The sequence below is a fragment of the Gopherus flavomarginatus genome, chromosome 23 (genome assembly GCF_025201925.1).
Source record: "Gopherus flavomarginatus isolate rGopFla2 chromosome 23, rGopFla2.mat.asm, whole genome shotgun sequence".
Classification (NCBI taxonomy): Eukaryota; Metazoa; Chordata; order Testudines; family Testudinidae; genus Gopherus; species Gopherus flavomarginatus.
Window position 1 is genome coordinate 11,968,423 of NC_066639.1, and position 22,165 is coordinate 11,990,587.

General features: G+C 52.6%; 1 protein-coding gene and 2 non-coding genes across 13 annotated transcripts in view; 2 read left to right on the top strand and 1 right to left on the bottom strand.

Annotated features, from left to right (window-relative positions):
- LOC127039351 (zinc finger protein OZF-like) overlaps positions 1-22,165 on the top strand; it is a 1,232,974-nt gene that overhangs the window by 236,338 nt on the left and 974,471 nt on the right. The window lies entirely within an intron of this gene.
- TRNAM-CAU (transfer RNA methionine (anticodon CAU)) lies at positions 11,504-11,577 on the top strand. The gene has a single exon. It is a non-coding gene; the product is annotated as a tRNA-Met (tRNA).
- Positions 14,627-14,699, bottom strand: TRNAA-CGC (transfer RNA alanine (anticodon CGC)). The gene has a single exon. It is a non-coding gene; the product is annotated as a tRNA-Ala (tRNA).

The window sequence follows — 22,165 nt, forward strand, 5'->3', positions numbered from 1 at the left end:
GGTCCCAGAAGGCTTAGGAGATTTATGGGGGGCACAGATACCAACGTCCTGGCTGTAAAGGTCCCTGGGGGGCTTTGCGGGCTCTAGGGGGCACAGATACCTACGTCAAGGCTGTAGGGGTTCCCGTGGGGATTAGGGGGTTTATGGGGGGCACAGATACAAACGTCCTGGCTGTAGATGTTCCTGGGGCGCATAGAGGGGCTGTGGTCGCACATAATCCTACATCCAGGCTATCGGGGTCCCGGGGGGGATTAGGGGGTTCGTGGGGAGGTCAGATACCTATGTCCAGGTTGGAGATGTCCTGGGAAGGATTAGGGAGTTTCTGGGGTGCACAAATACCTATCTCCAGGCTGTAGGGGTCCCTGTGGGCCTTATGGGTTCGTTGGGGACAGAGATAACTATCTCCCATCTTTAGGGGTCGCTGGGGAGGCTTAGCTGGTTTGTGGGGGACCCAAATACCTACATCCAGGCTCAAGAGGTCCCTGGGGGGCTTATAGAGTTCGTGGGTGGCACAGATACCCATGTCCAGGCTAGAGGGGTGGCTGGGGGGCCTAGGGAGGTTGTGGGACAACAGATACCTAACTTCAGGCTACAGGGGTCTCAGGGGTGCTTAGAGGCTGGGGCGGGCACAGATATTTAAGTCCAGGCTGTAGGGGTCCCGAGGGGATTGGGGGTTGTGGGGGGCAGAAATACCTACGTCCAAACTGGAGGGCTTCCTGGGGGTTTAGTGCATTTGTGGGGGGTCACAGATACCTACGTCCAGGCTGTAGGGGTCCCGGGGGGCCTTAGGGGATCGTGGGGGGCACAGATACCTAACTTCAGGCTATGGGGTCCCAGGAGTGCTTAGGAGGCGGGGGGGTGCAGATACCTATGTCCAGCCTGTAGGGGTCCCTTGGGGGGCTTAGGGGGTTGTGGAGGGACATCCCAGCTGAAGGAGTCCTCAGGGGGTTCGTGTGGGTCAGAGATACCTATGTCCAAGCTGTAGGGTTCTTGGGGGGCTTAGGGGGTTTCTGGAGGTCATGGATACCTCTGTGCAGACTAGACGGGTCTCGGGGGGATTAGGAGGTTTATGGGGTGCACAGATGACAACTTCCAGGCTGTATACGTCCCTGGGGCGCTTAGGGGGTTGTTGGGGGCACAGATACCTACGTCCAGCTGAGCTTTTCCCTGGGAGCAGCCTGTGCGCAGCTGCAATCAGCTGTTTGCTGTGCAGTCTCTGCTCAGCTTCTCCCCCCTCCCTGCTCTTGCTGGGGCTGAGTGAGTCCCCCCCCTAAACAGCCTCAGGGGTCAGGGTGGGCGGGGGTGCGGGTCCAGCAGCAGCACAGCCCTCCCCTCTTCCCTGGGGCTGCCCCACACCTCTCGGGCTGATGGTTCTGCCATGGCCTCCACGTGAATCACTGCTCCCCGCCCACCAGGCTCGGCTCTGGCCACAGCAGCATCGGGTGCCCCAGGGAGCCTGGCTAGGCTGGGGCTGGGGGCAGTGGGAGGTTGGGGGGAGGGGAAGCTCCAGATACTGGCAGGGGGCGGGAGGGGAGATGAGCCGAGCTGGAGTGGGGGAGGAGAAGCCCTGAACTAGGCTGGAGCCATGCTGGGGAGGGGGTGGGGGGGAGGAGAAGCCCCGGGCCCCTGCAGGAGCTGCAGTGGGAGGAGGGAGGGGGAGAAGTGCCAAGATGGGGCAGGGGAGGAGAAGCCACCCAGGGTTGGGAGGCGGGAGGGAGAAGCCCAGACCCCAGCAGGAGCTGCAGTGGAGGTGGGGTGAAGGGGGAGAGGAGCCACCCTGGGGAAGGGAGGAGAAGCCCTGGACCCTGGCAGAAGATGTGGGGCTGAAGTTCCCATCTCGGGAGCTTTTTAACAGGTCTGTGCATTTCACCATTTTATTTCTGTCATGCTTAAATTCAGTTCTTTGAGTAACGATTTCTAAAATGCCTCACCTCTCCTGGCTGCAGTAATTATCATTATTACTGTTATTACCGTATTGTACCGCTTCTCCTCCCCCTAACCTCCCACCCCGAACCCTGAGGCTGTTTGGGGGGGATCACTCAGCCCCCGCAGGAGCAGGAAGAGGGGAGCAGTTGAGCGGAGCCTGCCCAGCAAACAGCTGATCGCAGCTGCGCGCAGGCTGCCCCCAGGGAAAAGCTCAGCTGGACGTAGGTATCTGTGCCCCCATTAACTGCTAAGCCCTCCAGGGACCCCTCCAGCCTTGACATAGGTATCTATGCACCCCCCACAACCCCCTAAGCCCCCCCAGGGACCTGTACAGCCTGGAAGTTGTCATCTGTGCACCCCATAAACCTCCTAATCCCCCCGGGTCCTGTCTAGTCTGCACGGAGGTATCTGTGACCTCCAGAAACCCCCTAAGCCTTCCAAGACCCCTACAGCCTGGACGTAGGTATCACTGACCCACACGAACCCCCTGAGGAGTCCTTCAGCCAGGATGTAGGTATCTTTACCCCCACAATCCCCTAAGCCTCCCATGGGACCCTTACAGGCTAGACATAGGTATCTGTGCCCCCCCACCTCCTAAGCAACTCTGGGACCCCTATAGCCTGAAGTTAGGTATCTCTGCCCCCTACGATTCCTTAAGGCTCCCCGGGACCCCTACAGCCTGGACGTAGGTATCTGTGCCCTCCCCGACCTCTAAGCACCCCCAGGACCCCTATAGCCTGAAGTTAGGTATCTATGCTCCCACAACCTCCCTAAGCCCCCCAGCCACTCCTCTAGCCTAGATGTAGGTATCTGTGCCACCCACGAACCCTATAAGCCCCCTAGGGACCTCTCGAGCCTGGACGTAGGTATTTGGGCCCCCCACAAACCAGCTAAGCCTCCCCAGCGACCCCTAAAGATGGGAGATAGTTATCTCTGCCCCCCACAAACCCCATAAGGCCCACAGGGACCCCTACAGCCTGGAGATAGGTATTTGTGCACCTCAGAAACTCCCTAATCCTTCCCAGGACATCTCCAACCTGGACGTAGGTATCTGACCTCCCCACGAACCCCCTAATCCCCCACAGGACCCTGACAGTCTGGATGTAGGGTTAGGTGCGACCACAGCCCCTCTATGCGCCCCAGGAACATCTACAGCCAGGACGTTTGTATCTGTGCCGCCCATAAACCCCCTAGTCCTCACGGGAACCCCTACAGCCTGGACGTAGGTTTCTGTGGCCCCCACGAACCTGCAAACCCCCAGGGACCTTTACAGCCAGGACGTTGGTATCTGTGCCCCCCATAAATCTCCTAAGCCCTCCGGGACCCCTCCAGTCTCCACGTAGGTATCTGTGACCCCCAGAAACCCCTTAATGCCCCAGGAACCCCTACATCCTGGACGTAGGTATCTGTGACTCCACCAAACCTCCTAAACCACCCAGGACCCCTCCAGCTAGGACGTAGGCATCTGTTCCCCCCTCTACCCCCAATCCCCTCAGGACCCCTAGACCCTGGACATAGGTATCTGTGTCTGTCCCGATCCCCTAAGCACCCCCATTACCCCTTTAGCCTGGACGTAGGTATCTGTGCTCCCACAACCTCCCTAAATGCCCCAGTGACCCCTTCGGCCTGGATGTACCTATCTGTGACCCCCACGTACCCCCTAAGTCCCCAGGGATCCCTATAGCCTGGACACAGGTGTCTGAGCACCCCATGAACCCCCTAAGCTCCTCGTGACACATCCAGCCTGGATGTATCTGAGCCCCCAGTGAACCGCCTAATCTCCCTGGGACACCGACAGCCTGGACCTAGGTATTTGTGCCCCCCACAAACCCCCTATACCCCTCAGGACCCCTCCAGCCTACATGTAGGTATCTGTATCCCCACAAACTCCACCAGAGAGGTCCTTTGGGGCCATCTGCCTGTCCCAAGTCAGGATAAAGGAGGAGGGTTGGGCGTGGGGCTAGCAACTCCACCTCGTAAAAAATCAACCTGCTACAGAAACACCAACAATAGAGACAACAGAGACTTTTACGCTGGAAAAAGAAGGGTCTTCAATTTGAAGATGCATCATGCTGGGTGGTAAAAGCCATGAGGAAGCCACTAAACCGATAACCCTTCTTGCAACCAGGAGGATTACCATAGGCACATGGAACGTGAGGCACCAGACAGGCACTGCGATGGAACCCCCAAGGCAAGTGGAAAAGAGGCCGTCCAAGAAACACCTGGCGACGTGACCTTCAGGCTGATAGCAAAAAAATGGGCTATACCTGGAACCAGTTAGAACGAATGGCCCAGGATAGAGCACTCTGGAGATCTGTTGTTGGGGGCCCATACCCCGATTGGGGTGACGGGCGTGAGTGAGTGAGTACCCCCACTGCCCCCCTGGGACTCCTACAGCCTGGACATAAGTATCTATGCACCCCACGAAACCATAAGCACCTGTAGGGATGCCTACAGCATGGACTTAGGTATCTGGGGCCCCCCAAACCCCCCTAAGCCCACCAGGGACCCCTACAGTCTAGAGATAAGTATCTGTACCCCCCCGAACCCCATAAGACCCCCCTGGACCCCTCCAGCCTGGACTTCGGTATCTGTGCCCCCCACGAACCCACTAAGCCCCCCAGGGACCCTCCAGCCTGGACGGATGTACCTGTGCCCACCAGAAACCCCCTTAGCCCACCAAGGACCCCTCCAGCCTGGATGAAGTTATCTGTGCCCCTCAGAAACTGCCTAAGCCCCCCCCCCGGAACCCTCCAGCCAGGACCTAGGTATCTGTGCCCCCTCAACACACTAATTCCCCCTGGAAGCCCTATTGCCTGCACGTAGGTATCTCTGCCCCCCACAAACGCCCTAAGCCTCCCAGGAACCCCTACAGCCTAGGCGCATGTATCTGTGCCCCCCAGAAAACCCCTAATCCACCCGGGGATCCCTACAATACGGACCTAGGTATCTGTGCCCCCCAGAAACGCCCTAAACCCCACAGGAACCACGCCAACCTGCACATAGATATCTGTGCCTCCCAAAAAAACACTAAGCCCCCCAGGGACCCCTAAAGCCTGAAGATAGGTATCTTTGCCGTCTGCAAAAGCCCGTAATCCTCCCCGGAGCCTCTCCAACCTGGACGTACATATCTGTGCCCACACAACCCCCATAAGCCCCCCGGGACCCCTCCAGGTATAGCCCATTTTTTTGCTATCAGCCTGAAGGTATCTGTGCCCCCCTGACGCTCTAAACCCCCCCGGAATCCCTATAGCCTGGACGTAGGTATCTGTGTCCCCTACAATACCACTAAGCCCCCCCAGGGACCCCTCCAGGACATACAAAGGTATCTGTGCCCATCACCAAGTCCCTAAACCCCCAGGGACCACTGTGCTCACCACAACTCCCTAAGCCGTCCAGGGACCCCTCCAGCCCGGACGTAGGTATTGGTGTCCTCCACGAAGCCCCTAATCCCCACCAGGACCTCTACAGCCTGGACACAAGTACCTATGCCCCCCACAACCCCCCTAACTCCTCCAGGGTCCCGACCATCCTGGACGTAGGTATCTGTGACCCTATGAACCCTCTTAAGCCCCCCCGGAATGCCTCCAGCCTGGACGTAGCTATCTATACCCCCCATGACCCCTAAGCCCCCAGGGATCTCTATAGCCTCTACGTAGGTGTGATGCTCTGTGCATTACCCTGAGTGGCCACACAGTGTCACTGTTGCTCCATGCAGGAAATGCTCTGTGCATTACCCTGCGTGGCCACATGGTGTCACTGTTGCTCCATGCAGGAAATGCTCTGTGCATTACCCTGCGTGGCCACATGGTGTCACTGTTGCTCCATGCGGGAAATGCTCTGGGCATTACTGTGATGGAGTGGGGACTGTCTGTGTGGGGGATGGGAGAGCAGGGGGTGACTTAAGGTGAGGGACAGACCTAAGCCTGTAACTTAAGCTAGGCAGTGTGGAGGGGGTAAGCAGCTTTGCCCGGGAAGCTGGACACAGGACGCAGCCCGCTGGAGGGGGTTAGTTAAGTTATGGTTTGGAGCTGGGTTGTTGGAATTCAGGGAATCCCAAAGTGGGAACTAAGCTTCCTGAACCCCCAGAAGGACTCGATTGAGGGGTCCTGGTTGTGCCCAAAAGCCTTGCTGTATCCTTCATTCCTGTTGGCCAAAAAAACCTTCTGTTTTACTGGCTGGCTGAGTCGCTGTGTGTCCCAGGAAGAGGGGTGCAGGGCCGGATTCCACCACACTCTGTGACATCCCCTAAGCCCCTCCGGGACCCCTGCAGCCTGGACATAGGTATCTGTGCCTCTCACAAAACCCTTGAGCCCGCCAGTGAACTCTACAGCCTGGACCTAAATATCTGTGCCCCCCACGAACCCCCTAAGGCCGCCAGTGACCCCTACAGCCTGGACCTAGATATCTGTGCCCCCTACAAACCCCCTAAGCCCCACAGGGACCCCTACAGCCTGGATGTAGGTGGAACCCATCTGCCAGACTGAATTGATGGCAGTAAGCACTGGGTTCAATACATAGGAGTCCCTTCCCTACAACGTAATGCAAACTAGCTCGAGCCCCCACCCAGTGACCTGGGAAAATTTTACACACGCACCCCTAGGTGCCTCACAGAGGCAATACTTCCCCTCTCACAAGCACAGAGTCTGGGTGTAGCAGAAAACGTTTAATAATGTGAGATAAACAACATAGCATTATATTGGGAAAACACCTCAACTAGGCTGTGTCCTTTTCCCTGGGCTCTTGAATCCAGCAATCCCCAAATCACCCCAAGACTCCAAAGTCCAATACCTCAAATGTTTCAAGAGTCCAGCAACCCCAAAAGCACCCACAGTCCCGCAGCCCCAGAGTTCAAGAGTCTATCCGCAGGGTTTTCCTCCGCCAGCCTGGGTAGAAAGGGGCACCTTACGTGGTCCACTGCCAACTGCCCTGCTTCTCTGTAGGATTCTACTTTCGCCTTCCCCACCAGCTGCTCTGCTCCACCAGCCAACCTGTGATCTGCTCCAGCTGTCCCCAAAAACTGCTTGGCTCATCTCACTCTATAGGCCACTCCAACCATCTCGCAAAGTGCTTCTCTCCATCAGCTGCTCTGCTCTGCAATATAGCTTCAGACTCTCCCATTAGCTAGTACAGCTTTTCAGTGATTTCAGTTCAGGAACCTAGAACTCCAATTCTTAAAAGACTCAAAAATCAGCTTTGCTATTGAACTGTTAAAAAAGAAGAAGGTGTAATGGGTGTTTCTGGCTCACTCAAGGAGCCCACTCCCTTGTCTAGCGAGTGCCACTCAATTGATGGTGAGAATCACTGTCTCAAAGCAGATTCACAGTTCCTCATCCACACAATCAGGGTGACAACACTCCATATCTCATGCCCCAACAACAAATAAACTGGGTATACCACAGCTGCCAAAGCAACCATCCCAAGCTGCCGTGGCTGTATCAGGCAGAGTGGGTGTGCCTATGCAAACACGATCAGCCCCTGAAATTCTTTTCCACACTCTCCATAATTCACCACCAGATGTCAGGGTAGAGTTCATCCTGCTTCTGCTTACATAGGTTGTGTCCCCCACAACCCCCTAATCCCACTGGGACCCATCTAGGCTGGATAAAGGTATCTGTGCTCCCCACAAACCTCTAAGCCGCCCAGGGAACCCACAAGCCCAGATGTAGGCATCTGTATGCCCCACAAATCCCCTAAGACCCAGAGGACCCCTCCAGCCTGAAGGTAGGTATCTGTGACCCCCAGACCCACACAAAGACCCTCGGGACCCCTACAGCATGGATGTTTGTATCTGTGACCCACACAAACCGCCTAAGCTACCCAGGGCCACCTAAAATGGGACGTAGGTATCTGTTCCCCCCTCCAACACAGCTAATCCCCCCCGAAACCCCACCAGCCTAGACGCAGGTATCTGTGCCCCCCACAGACCCCCTAGGCCACGATGGGACCCCTCCAGCCTCGACATAGTTATCTGAGATCCCCACAACCTCCCTAAGCCCCCCAGAACCCCTTCAGCCTAGACGCAGGTATCTGTGCACAACACGAACACCGTAAGGCCCCCAAGACCCCTCTTGCCTGGATGAATGTATCTGTGCCCCTCACAAATCCTTAAGCCCCCCCAGGATCCCTATAGCCTAGATGTAGGTATCTGTACACCCTCACGAACACACTGATCCTCCTAGCGACCCCTACAGCATGGACGTAGGTATCTGTACCCCAAAATGCCCCAAAGCAACCCTGGGACCCCTACAGCATCGAAATAGGTATCTGTGCCCCCCACAACTCCCTAATACCCCAGAACCCCTCCAGCCTGGACGTAGATATTTGTGACCTCCAGGAACCCCCTAAGCCCTCCCCACGATTTCTCCAGCCTGGACATAGGTATCTCTGCCCCCCACAAGCCTTCTAAGACCCATAGGGCCCTCACCAGCCTGGTTGTAGCTATGTGTATGCCATACAAACCCCCTGAGCTCCCCAGGGCCCCTCCAACCGGGACATAGGTATCTGCGCAACCACAACCCCTTAAGTCCCCCAGGGACCCCTCCAGACCATACATAGGTTTCTGTGCCCCTCACCAACTCCCTAAACCCCTAGGGACCACTACAGCCTGGACGTATGTATCTGTGCTCACCACAACCCCCTAAGCCATCCAGGGACCTCTCCAGCCCGGATGTAGATATTTGTGTCCCCCATGAAGCCCCTAATCCCCACTGGAATGCCTCCAGCCTAGACGTAGCTATCTGTGCCCTCCATGACCCCTAAGCCCCCCAGGGATCTCTACAGCCTCTGCATAGGTGTGATGCTCTGTGCATTACCCTGCGTGGTCACGCAGCGTCATCGTTCCTCTATGAGAGAAAATCTCTATGCATTACCCTGCGTGGCCAGACAGCGTCACTGTTCCTGTATGAGAGAAAAGCTCTGTGTATTACCCTGTGTGGCCACACGGTGTCACTGTTCCTCTATGAGAGAAATGCTCTGTGTAATACTCTGTGTGGCCACACAGTGTCACTGTATCTCCATTCAGGAAATAGAGGGTGCCTTACCCTGCATGACCACAAGGTGTCACTTATCAGAGGGTAGCCCGTATTAGTCTGGATCTGTAAAAGCAGCAAAGAATCCTGTGGCACCTTATAGACTAACAGACGTTTTGGATCATGAGCTTTTGTGGGTGAATACCCACTTCGTCAGATGCATGTAGTGGAAATTTGCAGGGGCAGGTATATATATGCAGGTAAACTAGAGATAATGAGGTAGTTCAATCAGGGAGAATGAGGCCCTGTTCTAGCAGTTGAGGTGTGAAAACCAAGGGAGGAGAAACTGGTTCTGTAATTGGCAAGCCATTCACAATTTTTGTTTAATCCTGAGCTGATGGTGTCAAATTTGCAGATGAACTGAAGCTCAGCAGTTTCTCTTTGGAGTCTGGTCCTGAAGTTTTTTTGCTGCAGAATGGCCACCTTAAGGTCTGCTATAGTGTGGCCAGGGAGGTTGAAGTGTTCTCCTACAGGTTTTTGTATATTGCCATTCCTAATATCTGATTTGTCTGTTTATCCTTTTCCGTAGTGACTGTCCAGTTTGGCCGATGTACATAGCAGAGGGGCATTGCTGGCATATGATGGCGTATATTACATTTGTGGACGTGCAGGTGAATGAACTGGTGATGGCGTGGCTGATCTGGTTAGGTCCTGTGATGGTGTCGCTGGTGTAGATATGTGGGCAGAGTTGGCACCGAGGTTTGTTGCATGGATTGGTTCCTGAGCTAGAGTTACTATGATGCGGTGTGCAGTTACTGGTGAGAATATGTTTAAGGTTGGCAGGTTGCCTGTGGGTGAGGACTGGCCTTCCACCCAAGGACTGTGAAAGTGTGGGATCATTGTCCAGAATGGGTTGTAGGTCCCTGATGATGCGTTGGAGAGGTTTTAGCTGGAAACTGTATGTGATGGCCAGTGGAGTCCTGTTGTTTTCTTTCTTGGGTTTGTCTTGAAGTAGGAGGCTTCTGGGTACACGTCTGGCTCTGTTGATCTGTTTCCTTATTTCCTCGTGTGGGTATTGTAGTTTTGAGAATGCTTGGTGGAGATTTTGTAGGTGTTGGTCTCTGTCTGAGGGGTTAGAGCAGATGCGGTTGTACCTCACTGCTTGGCTGTAGACAATGGATCGTGTGATGTGTCCGGGATGGAAGTTGGAGGCATGAAGGTAGGCATAGCAGTCGGTAGGTTTTCGGTATAGGGTGGTGGTAATGTGACCATGATTTATTCGCACCATGGTGTCTAGGAAGTTGACCTCCTGTAATGATTGGTCCAGGCTGAGGTTGATGGTGGAGTGGAAGCTGTTGAAATCATGGTGGAATTTTTCCAGAGTCTCCTTCCCATGGGTCCAGATGATGAAGATGTCATCAATGTAGCGTAGCTAGAGAAGGGGCGTGAGTGGACAAGAGCTGAGGAAGCATTGTTCCAGGTCGGCCATAAAAATATTGGCATATTGTGGGGCCATGCAGGTGCCAATAGCTGTGCCACTGATCTGGAGATATATATTGTCATCAAATTTGAAATAGTTGTGTGTGAGGATAAAGGCACAGAGCTCAGCAGCCAGTTGTGCTGTGGCATCATCAGGGATACAGTTCATGACAGCTTGTATTCCATTTGTGTGTGGGATGTTCGTGTAGAGAGCCTCTACATCCATGGTGGCTAGGATGGTGTTTTCTGGAAGGTCACCAATGCGCTGTAGTTTCCTCAGGAAATCAGTGGTGTCACAGAGATAGCTGGGAGTGCTGGTGGCATAGGGTCTGAGTAGAGTGTCCACATATCCAGACAGTCCTTCAGTGAGAGTGCCAATGCCCGAGATGATGGGGTGTCCAGGATTTCCAGGTTTGTGGATCTTGGGTAGTAGATAGAATAACCCTGGTCGGGGCTCTAAGGGTATGTTGATTTGTTCCGGTGTCAGTGTAGGGAGTGTCCTGAGTAGATGGTGCAGTTTCTTAGTGTATTCCTCAGTGGGATCTGAGGGAAGTGGCCTGTAGAATTTGGTGTTGGAGAGTTGTCTGGCAGCCTCCTTTTGGTGGTCAGACCTGTTCATGATGACAACAGCACCTGCTTTGTCAGCCTCTTTGATGATAATGTCTGGGTGGTTTCTGAGGCTGTGGATGGCATTGCATTCTGCCCGACTTAGGTTATGAGGCAAGCAATGTTATTCCACAATTTCTGCCTGTGCACGTCAGCGGAAGCATTCAACGTAGAGATCCAGACTGTCATTTCGACCCTCAAAAAAAGTCCATGTGGGTATTCACCCACGAAAACTCATGCTCCTAAACGTCTGTTAGTCTATAAGGTGCCACAGGACTCTTTGCTGCTTTTACAAATCCAGACTAACACGGCTACCCCTCTGATATATGATCACAGTGGCTGGTGGGAGAAGCACATGTTAGAAGCCCTCTGTCATCTCAGCTGTGGCTTTCTGTGCACGGAGAGCCAGACACCTCAAGGTCTGCAGGTCCTGAGGGAAATGTGGAACATCTGTACTTTAGAATTTGCAGGGGTTGTCCTGGGCCATCAAATGGAATAGTTACAAGCACTTTCTTGAGGAAGGCCCAATGGCTTAGCTGGCTAAAGCACCTGTCTCATAAACAGGAGATCCTGGGTTCAACTCCCAGTGGTGCCTTGTTGTGTGGGTTTTGTCTCCTCTGCTCACATTTTCCTGTGTCTTTCTGGGAAACAGAAGAGACCTCCCTTGATATCCAAGTCATTGCTTGCTAAGGAAAAGGTTTCTTTGTAGAGAAGCATTGGAAAGAATCAAATCACAAGCCTGGAGTTGATGAAAAGGCTGCTGTGACTGGCATTAGCATGGTGGTTGCTTTGACTGCAATAGCTGCAACACGAGAGCCTGCGCCACACGTCCTTGTGATTCACTGGGGATGTCCACACACAGATGTCATGTCACCTTCCTTTTGATAGTCACTGATAAAAAATGGAACAGTTGGGAGAAAAGTCCCAGAGAGTGGCACCGTGGCTAAGCTGGCTGGCTCACCTACCAGGTAAAGTGGAGGTTAGAGATGCAGCACCCAGTGGTGCCTTGCCAAATGTGTCCGCTCTTCCCATCTTTTGGTCAATCTTCTGAGGAAACAGAGAAGACTGCCTCTGCCTTGCAATGCAAATGCTTCCAAAAGAAACCGGTCGTTTTTTCTGACAAGTATTGGAAGGAGGCACCTAAGAAAGGTGGAGACAAGGAAAAGGTCATCGTAACTCAACTTGCATCCATGGCTCTTAAGGCCACAACACAGAGCACTAAGCACTGTACGACCACAGCAAAATCTAAACTTTACACCTTATTACACTAGGCAGTAGTTAGGTCAAGCATTTTTCTCACCCCACTGGATGTTACCCTCCTTAATACATAGAATTCCCCCCTTCATTTTCTCAGGATTCCTGCTGCTTCCAACATAGGTGAGGGAGGAGAAAGGCAAAAACATGATGCCACAGTCTCCTATTTTATATCCTTAGTTCAAGTGTCTAGAAGACACTTCCCCAGACATGTCTGGGTGGGCTCTGCTGAGTCACTAGGTTGGGGAATCCTCCTGGTGTGGTCTTGTGCAACTGTCATAGACTTGAGCAATCCCCACAGTGTTGTGTTTGGGCATCTGTCATTGAATTGGAAATCCCTTAATTAAAATTCCTCTGCTGATTCATGGTTGTTGAACTCCCTCCTTGGCAGGGGTCACTAGCAAAATTATAGCATATTTCAGTAACAACCATACAGCAAAATGCATAACTTCATACACCCTCATGCTATACATATTTGGACAGAATAACCGATTTCAGCAGATCATGACTTTTCATGTGATAACTTACATGGAATGGTTTGTATGCCATATCACAGCCATATATGAATGATGAATATGTGAGCTACAGGGGGCTATTTTGAGGTACATCATGTCACAAAACCTCCAGAGATTGGTCTTGGGGAAGAGCTGGCTGAAGAGCCTTCTGAGTAACTGAGAGATCCTGGCTTGGCCGGCCAGTTTGTGCTTGTGAATTAAACTTGTCCGCTGGGCTCCCTTTTTTGTGTCTCTTTCACATAAACAGAGCAGAAGTTCTTGTCCAATCCTTGACAGTGCTTGTTCAAGACACAGAGAGCCTCTGTGCTGGGGCAGGGGTAAGGGTGCAGGAGGTGGTCGGAGGGGAGGTGCTTACCTCAGGCAGCACACCTCCCAAAGTGACTGGCACACACTCCCCTCCTGCAATGGCTTCTAGGCAGTGGGATCCGGGGCCGGTCAGCTGTGGAGTTTGCACTCAGGGCCACAGGGATATGCTGGCTGCTTCCAGGAGCAGTGCAGCATGGAGGGACGGGGCAGAGTGGGCAGGGAGCTGCCTTAGCGCTGCTGGCACATCTCCGTGTGTTGCTTGGGGAGGCATCAGGTTTCCGTGGGCTGCCTGGGGCAGGGCAGTGCCCGAGTGGGCTCAGGCCACCCCTTTGCCTCCTCTCTCCAGGCTCCTAGCCCATTTTGCTGGCCGACAGGAATTTTAGGGTGCAGCAGCGCAGGGAGCAGGAAGGGCGAACCACAGTGGCTGCCTCCCCTAGAATTATTTGCAGTCGGGATTTCCCGCAACAGTGCCCCACAGGGGTCCAGGGTCAGCTCCAGCACAGGCCACACAGGAAGGCTTAATGCTCGAGCTACAGCACATGCTGGGCAGGCTTGAGGCCGGGCTTCCCATGGCAGGAGAGAAGAAGAAGACTCGGCCCCTGGAGGGGCAGGCTGGGCTTCCTGGATCCCATTTGCTCACAGCCAGGGCCCTGCCCCCACTCCTAAGTCGTCCATGGCACCCCAGGTCAGCCAGAATGGAGCATCAGTTTTCACTGCACCAAGTCCACTTATGGCTTACAGGCAACTCCCAGACTCACCACAGCCCACCATCTTGGCCAGAAAGGAGCCTACTCAGCCTCGTCATTGCTTCTTTTCCTTCCACCCAGAACCCCGCTTCTCCTGGGCTGCAAGGAGCCATCCCTGGGATGCCAACAGCCAGCCACAGGGGTCTATCTCAAAGCAGCCAACCACACCTCCATGGGTTTGGCCCTCAGAAGGGCAGGCGGGGGTTTCCTGGATCCCAGTTGCTCACAACCAGCCCAGCCTCCACCTCTAAAACCATCAGTCATGCCCCCAGGTTGGCCATAAAGGTGCAGCCATTCTCCACTTGGACTCAGCTTTGCTTGTTTTCCTTTGACCCAGAACCCCCCTTCTTCTTCTGGGCTGCAAGTAGCCATCCCTGGGAAGCCAAGAGGCAGGCACAGGATTCTGCTTCCCAGCAGCCAACCACACCTCCCCAGGCTTTGCAGAATGAATGGTGGTGCTCTACTAACCCCACTTAACCACAATGATGTGCTTAGTTTCTGCCCTGCCTTTCTCAGCTTGACTTTCCTCTTTTGCCCCAATCCTGCCTCACTTCCTCCTTTGGCAAGTCACGCAAAGGAGGCCAGCAGGAAGAGCCGGCGTCCACCAGCCAATCTCCAAGGGCAGAGGAGGCCAAGCCACAAGTCTCTGAAAGGTAACATGCCTAACTTCTCTAGGTTCTCCAGCCTGACACCAAGGTGCTTTCTCCACTGCTGTCAGCACCTTCTGTCATGCAGGGGTTGGAGTTATCCCAGGGACAGGCCAATAGGAGAAGAAGGAGCGCCTTCCTGAACAGCAGGGGGATCTGGGAAAAGGTAACCAGCATGTTTCTACCAGGCTTTGAACCAGGGACCTTTTGCATGCGAGGCAAATGTGATAACCACTACACTACAGAAACTCCATCTGTTTGGCTATTGCTCACCCTGCCACAGACCGATGGACAAACCTAGAGAAAGTGGTGGCAGCCCTTCGATAGGTCAGCTGGCAGAGCAGAGGACTGGAGCCAGCACTCAGGAAGTCGTCCTTACCTCGCCCATGTGACTCCAGCTTGAGGGAGAGCTTCTTCTTCTTCCCCTTGCTGACAAAGAGCAAGAGAAGAATGAAAGGTCAGGTGGGCCAACTTGGTGCAGAAGCCCATGCTGTCTTTTCCTGCTGCATAGCCTGAAATGAGGGACTCGTGGCAGTTAAAGGAACTGCTGCACTTTCAGAAAACATCCCACCCCTGCACAAAGCGGGATAGAATAGCCTGTTAGTCTAGCACACTCCCAACTGAACTACTTCAGCAGCTGCTAGGTTTCTTTTTGGCTCATTAAACCACATCTTCAGTCGCTGATGGCCAATGAGAGACCGACATCGCTTGCTATTTTAGCACTTGAAAATGCCATTGGCCAATCTTTGGATCTCTTTAGTGCTGCTCTTCAGTTCATGGGTGAAAAGTGAGAGAAGCGACCTTTCAACTAAAGGCCTGGGGTTAACATCCTAACTCTTTCTCCTACTGTAACACTATTTAATCCTGGCCAGCCCTGTGCTGGTGACAGTTCCATTTCTAGATGTTAGTACGTTTCAGTTACCGTTAAAATTAAAAAGTTTCTATATGCTTAAAGAAAATGCATTTGTTTTATTTGCTTATATATGGCATGAATAAATACAGGTTTACAGAACCTAGCCTGCAAATTTAGCATCTTATATGACAGAGAAAATCATCGAAATTGTACATCGAAATCATGTACTGAGCTACAAATGCAATGAAAAATAAGATACTTAAAATTTTAACATATGGGGGGGCACCGAAGACACATCTTGCCTGAGGTGCCACTTGGTCTAGGTCAGACCCTGTCAGGGAGAACAGGAATTAGTGTCACATGCCTATTTTCAGGCTGTAATCTGTGGGCACCCTGCTCTGCGGGAGGGATCTTGGTAGCCCAGACTCAGGGCTGGAACAGGCCCCTGATTAAGGAGGTGGCTGCATGGTTTACAGCGCTCCGATGTCTCAGACAATGTGTCTCTCCCAAAGCCTCAGATCTGTGTCTCCAGAAGGCTCCTGCGCTGCCTCCGCTCTTTTCACCTTGTACAGCAAGGAGCAGCAGCAAGGGTCAGGGATGAGCCATAGGCACTAGGTGGGGGGCAGAGGCTTCAGGAGCCCAGAGTGTTTGCCAGTCTGGGCATTTTGGCTGAGACCTCAGGGACACATTGTGAGGCAGAATCCCAGGCATCTGTGTGAAAGGAGCATAGGGACTTAAGAGCAGCCAGACTGGGTCAGACTGGGTCCATTTTGCCCAGTGTCCTGTCTTCCCATAGCGGCCAAATCCAGGTGCCCCAGAGGGAATGAACAGAACAGGTAATCATCAAGTGATCTATCCCCTGTCACCCGCTCCCAGCAAACAGAGACTAGGGACACCTTCCCTGCCCATCCTGGCTCAGAGTATGTCCTCCATGAATCGATTTACCTCTTTTTTTGAGCCCTGTTATAGTCTTGACCTTCACAACATCCTCTGGCAAGGAGTTCCGCAGGTTGACTGTGCATTGTGTGAAAAAATAATTCCTTTTGTTTGTTTTAAACGTGCTGCCCATTAATTTCATTTGGTGACCCCTCGTTCTTGTGTTATGCGAAGGAATAAGTAATAATTCCTTATTTACTTTCTCCACACCAGCCATGATTTTATAGACCTTTATCATATCCCCCCTTAGTCATCTTTTCTCCAAGCCAAAAAGTCCCAGTCTTATTATTCTCTCCTCATATGGCAGACACTCCATACCCGTTTCTGAACCTTTTCCAATTCCAATACATCTTTTTAAAGATGGGGTGACCATATCTGCAAGCAGCATTCAAGATGTGGGTGTACCACTGGATTTGTACAGTGGCAATAAGATTTTCTCTCTTATTTTCTATCCCTTTCTTAATGACTCCCAACATTCTGTTTGCTTTTTACTGGCTGCTGCACATTGAGTGGATGTTTGCAGAGAGCTATCCACAGTGACTCCAAGGTCTCTCACTTGAGTTGCAATAGCTATTTTACATCCCATCGTTTTATATGTAGAGTTGGGATTATGTTTGCCAATGTGCATCACTTTGCATTTATCAACATTGAATTTCACCTGCCATTTTGTTGCCCTTTCACCCAGTTTTGTGAAATCTCTTTTTAGCTCCTCACAGGCTGCTTCGCACTTAACTATCCTCTGTAGTTTGGGATCATCTGCAATTTTTGTCACCTCGCTGTTTAGCAGATCGTTTATCAATATGTTGAATAGTCCCAGTACAGACACCACTAGTTACCTGTTTGCATCCTGAAAACTGACCATTTAGTCCTGCCCTTTGTTTCCTAGCTTTTAACCAGTTATTGATCCAGGTGAGGACCTTCCAGAGGTGAAAGTAAGCCGGTCCGGTCCGGTATGGGGTACCGGCAAGAGCGGGTACGCTGTGCTAGCCCGGCCCAGCTTCCCCAAGCTGGTGATTTAAAGGGCCCAGGGCTCCCTGCAGAGGCCAGAGCCCCGGGCCCTTTAAATCACTGCCTGAGCATCCCTGCCGGAGCCCTGGGGAGCAAATCACTGCCATGGAACGCTGCTCTCTACCGCGCCACGAACACAGAGCAGGGGCGACGGGAGCTTCCTTACAGTGTGTGTGGGGGGGCACTGTTGTCTGAATTGTGGTGCTCCCATGACACCCCTTCCCCAGGGACCCACATTCACACCACCCCTCCCCCAAGGCCACATCCACAGAACGCCTCTTCTCCCCAAGACTCCACCCTTCCCCCACTCCATCATTTGTCCTAACAGCCAGTAAAGAGTGGTGGGGCCATGGCCCTCTAACCCCCTGTTCCAGCACCCCTGACACACAGCTAAGCAGGCAGCAGTGTGTGTGTTTCACAGAGGCTGCTGTGCTGAGCTGAGCCAGTGAGGGAAACAGGGGCTGATGTTGGGGCTGTCCCCTTCCCCCTGCCTCAGGACTGGTTGCTTGCAGCAGCTGTCTGAACTTAGAGACAGTGTGCCCACACACTCCCTCTCCCCCCACACACAAACACACTCTCTACCCCACCAGGCACATTGCAGTTGAAAAGCAGCTGGCAATCTAGTAGGATTCCCATGGAACAATGGGATAGAGAAACCTGCATCATGTGATGCTATACCAGCCCATGAGGCTTTGCAAACCCTTCCCAAACCACCCGCAGCCAGTTGCACAGCTACCCACAATGCACTGCTCTCTGTGGCCATCCAAGAGTCTAGTCTGGATGTGCTCTGGTGACACAAGGGGCATAGTGTGGACATGCAAAAGCTGTTTAATTGAAACACTTTAAAGCCACATTACCCAATAGTGTAGATATAGCTTGAGAGTGAGACAAGACCCAGCTTTGTTGAAACTGAAGAACCACAACTTCCGCCGTAGTTGGCAGAATTTGAACCTGTGCAGGGAGACCCCAATGGATATCTAGCCCATCACCTTAACCACTCGGCCACAACTACTTGTTTGAGGTGTGTCTCTCAGTACACTCCAGTTCTGTTCTCACTGAGTGATCAATTCCAATTGTTCGCTCAGACCAGCTTCCACAACACACACACTGCTGTGCCATTGTGTAAGTGTGTCCATGGCTGAACTGCAAGAATTCCTGCTCATTTCCCTTCTGGCTGGAGCATGAGGAGAGTGTGTTTGTGGTCAATGACGTTCCTGTAGATTGTTGTCCATTTCCTGCCTTGATCATTCAGACAGTTCCTTTACCATCATATCCCCAGCACATCAGCGATTGCAATAGCAGGGGGCAGGTTTTCTCTGGGGCACTGAGCTTTGCCAGGGGGTTGGTGGCTCCTTTCTTTCCTCACCCTGGAGTAAACTCAGCTTTTTATTCCATCCTTGATGTTTCAAGGAATAACAAGAGATGACCGAGGAAAGAGGTGGACAGGGTGGGTCTCAGGTGAGGGGCAGAGAGGTGCAAGTGGTGGGCAGGGCCAGTCTTATGGGTGGGGCAAAGAGGTGTGGGTGGTGGACAGGGCAGGTCAGGGGAGGGGATAGAGAGGTGTGAATGCTGGGCAAGGTGGGTCTCAGGAGAGGCAGAGATGTGTGAGTGCTGGGCAGGGTGAGTCTCAGGGGAAGGGCAGAGAGGTGGGGGCAGCAGGCAGACCTTGGGGGCGGGGGTGGAGAGACACAAGGAGGCCTTTGGGGAGGAGAGGAGCAAGCAGAAGGTGGACCAGCATGTCTCAGTCAAAGAGAAAGAGCAGGAGTGGGAAGTGGCCAAATGGGAGTGAGAGTAGAGCACAGGTGGGGCTTCAGAGGGAGGAGAATGAGTCAAGGGGGTGGAGTGGACAGAACTGCCCAGAGGATTCAGGGGGGCTGAGGCAAAACAATTTTGGGTGCCCCTTCCATAAAAAAAAGTTGCAATACTATAGAATACTATATTCTCATGGGATCCCTGGAGGGCCTTCGGTAAATTGCCCCACTTGCCCCCCCTCTGGGTGACTGTGCCCTCAGCCTCTCCTCGTAAGTCCCCTGCCCCCTAATCATTTTTGTTGCCCTCCCCTAGACTCTCTCCAATTTGTTTCTGTAGTGGGAGGGCAAAAACTGGACACAATGCTCCAGATGTGGCCTCACCAGTGCCGAATAGAGGGGAATAATCACTTCTCTCGATCTGCTGGAAATGCTCCTACTAATCCAGCCCAATACGAACAGTTACCCATACTGAATGCAGACCCAGCAATATTTGATCAATTGGTTACTGTCCATTCAGGAGGTTCTTTCCTACCTATTCATAAAGAATGAAGATACTCTAAGCAGAGGGGAGAGAGCTGTCCTGTCCGTGTAGTTAATCCATCTCCCCGAGAGATGGTAGCTATGTCACTGGGGGAAGCTATGTGGGTGGGTGTGCAAGCTGTGGTGTCTCCATGTATCTATACGTTTAATTAAACCCCATTTTTAAAAGCACTGTGGTCTGGGAAGAGAACAGGAGATCTCTGAGGCAGGGCCTGTCCTTCAAAATCTTTAAGATCACTGACTTACCTCCACAGCAGCCATGGGGGTGTAACTCAGTAGTAGAGTATTTGACTGAAAATCAAAGGGGCCTTAGTTCAAGTCCCTTTGCCACCTTATAAACTTGCCAGGATGTTTGGAAGGAGAGTTAAGCCTATTGTCTTCTCAGGCCGAAAGACTGCTGGAAATGTTTAAGAACCCTAGGACACAATCCTTCTTCATCTCAGATCTGCTTTGGGTTTCAAGAGGGGGAAACCTTAAGCCACAAGGATTGAGATCCCCAGTCATTGACTGGAGCCACCCTGAATATGGAAATTGGACTATAACCTATGGACTATTTCTAAAAGAACTTTTTGCAACTACAAGCTCACCTCTACTATGTACCTGAACCTCAAGAATTGAATTCAGGTCGATATGTCTATTAATCTTTTAACCAACACTCTCTCTTTTCTTTTCTAATGAATTTTAGTTTAGTTAATAAGAATTGGCTATAGCATGTATTTTAGGTAAGATATAAGTTATAATTGAACCTGGATATGTAGCTGATCCTTTGGGATCTGAATAATCTTTTCTTTAACATGATGAAGTAAGATTTTCAGGAATCATCATCATATCTGACAGGTGTGTCTGGACGGAGGCCTGAGGCTGGGTACTTTAAGGGAACTGTGTGGTTTAAACTTCTAAGTAACCAGTGAGGTACTACAGAAGCTGTTTTGTGTTGGTTTGGTAAATCTAAGTATCGGAATAACCAGCAGCGTTTGGAATTTGTCTGTCCTGTTTTGTTTGCAGTTCACCCTGATTGAGTGACCTCAGCTGGCTCCCATGGGCAGCACCATCACACCTACATCCAGGCTGTAGGGGTCCGGGGGATCTTAGGGGCGTTGGGGTGCACAAATACCTACGTCCAGGCTGTAGGGGTCCCTGGGGGGCTTAGAGAATTTTGGGGGAGGACACAGATACCAATCTCCAGGCTCTAGGGGTTCCAGGGGGGCTTAGGGGGTTTGTGGGGGCCACATATTCGTACATCCAGGCTGTAGTGTTACCAGGGGTGCTTAGAGGGTTAGTGGGGGGCATAGATACCTACGTCCAGGCTGGAGGCATCCTGGGAGTCTTAGGGGATTTTTGGTGGCCCAAGATACCTATGTCCAGGCTGTACGGGTACCAGCGGGTCTTAGGGGTTTGGGTGGGCATAGATATGTATGTCCAGGCTGTATCAGTCCCGGCGGGAGTTAGAGGTTTCGTGAGGGGCACAGATATCTAAGTCCAGATTGTAGATGTCCCGGGGGGATTAAGGGGGCTGTGGGGGTACAAATACCTAAGTCCAGGCTGTAGGGGTTCCTGCAGGGTTAGGGGGTTTCTGAGGGGCACATATACCTACGTGCACACTGGAGTGTCCCGAGGGGCTTATGGAGTCCCTGTAGGGCACAGACACAAATGTCCTGGCTGTATAGGTACCTGGGCGGCTTAGGGGGTTTGTGGGGGGCACCGATACCTAAGTTCAGGCTGGAGGGGTCTCCGGGGGTCTTAGGTATTTGGTGGGGGGCACAGATACCTACATCCAGGCTGCAGGTGTCCCGGAGGGGCTTAGGGTCTGTCACGGAGTGTGGGGGAGTCGAGTCCTGCACCCCTCTTCCTGGGACTCACAGTGACTCTCAGCCAGCCAGTAAAACAGAAAGTTTATTGGACAACAGGAGCGAAGGATACAGCAGAATTTGAAGGTACAAGCAGGATCCCACAATTGAGTCCTTCTGGGGCTTCAGGAAACTTAGTTCCCAGTTTGGGATTCCCTGAATTCCAACCACCCAGACCAAAACCAAAACTGAACTAACCCAACTCCCTCCAGTCGGCCCCTTCCTGTGTCCAGCTTCCCTGGCAAAGGTGCTGACCCCCTCCCTCCTGCCTAGCTCAGGTTACAGGCTGAGCACGTGTCCGGTCCTAAGGTCACCTGCTGCTCTCCCATCCCCCACACAGACAGTCCCTACTCCATCACAGTAATGCACAGAGCATTTCCTGCATGGAGCAACAGTGTCACCGGGTGGCCACGCAGGGTAGTACACAGAGCATTTCCCTCATGGTGCAACAGTGACACCATGTGGCCACGCAGGGTAATGCACAGAGCATTTCCTGCATGGAGCAACAATGACACCGTGTGGCCACTCAGGGTAATGCACAGAGCATCACACCTACATAGAGGCTGTAGAGATCCCTGGGGGGCTTAGGGGTCATGGGGGGCACAGATAGCTATGTCTAGGCTGGAGGCATTCTGGTGGGAATTAGAGGCTTCATGGGGGACACAAATATCAACTTCCGGGCTGGAGAGGTCCCTGGACGGCTTAGGAGGTTGTGGTCAGCACAAATACATAGATCCAGGCTGTAGTGGTCCCTGGGGGTTTCGGGAGTTGGTGAGGGGC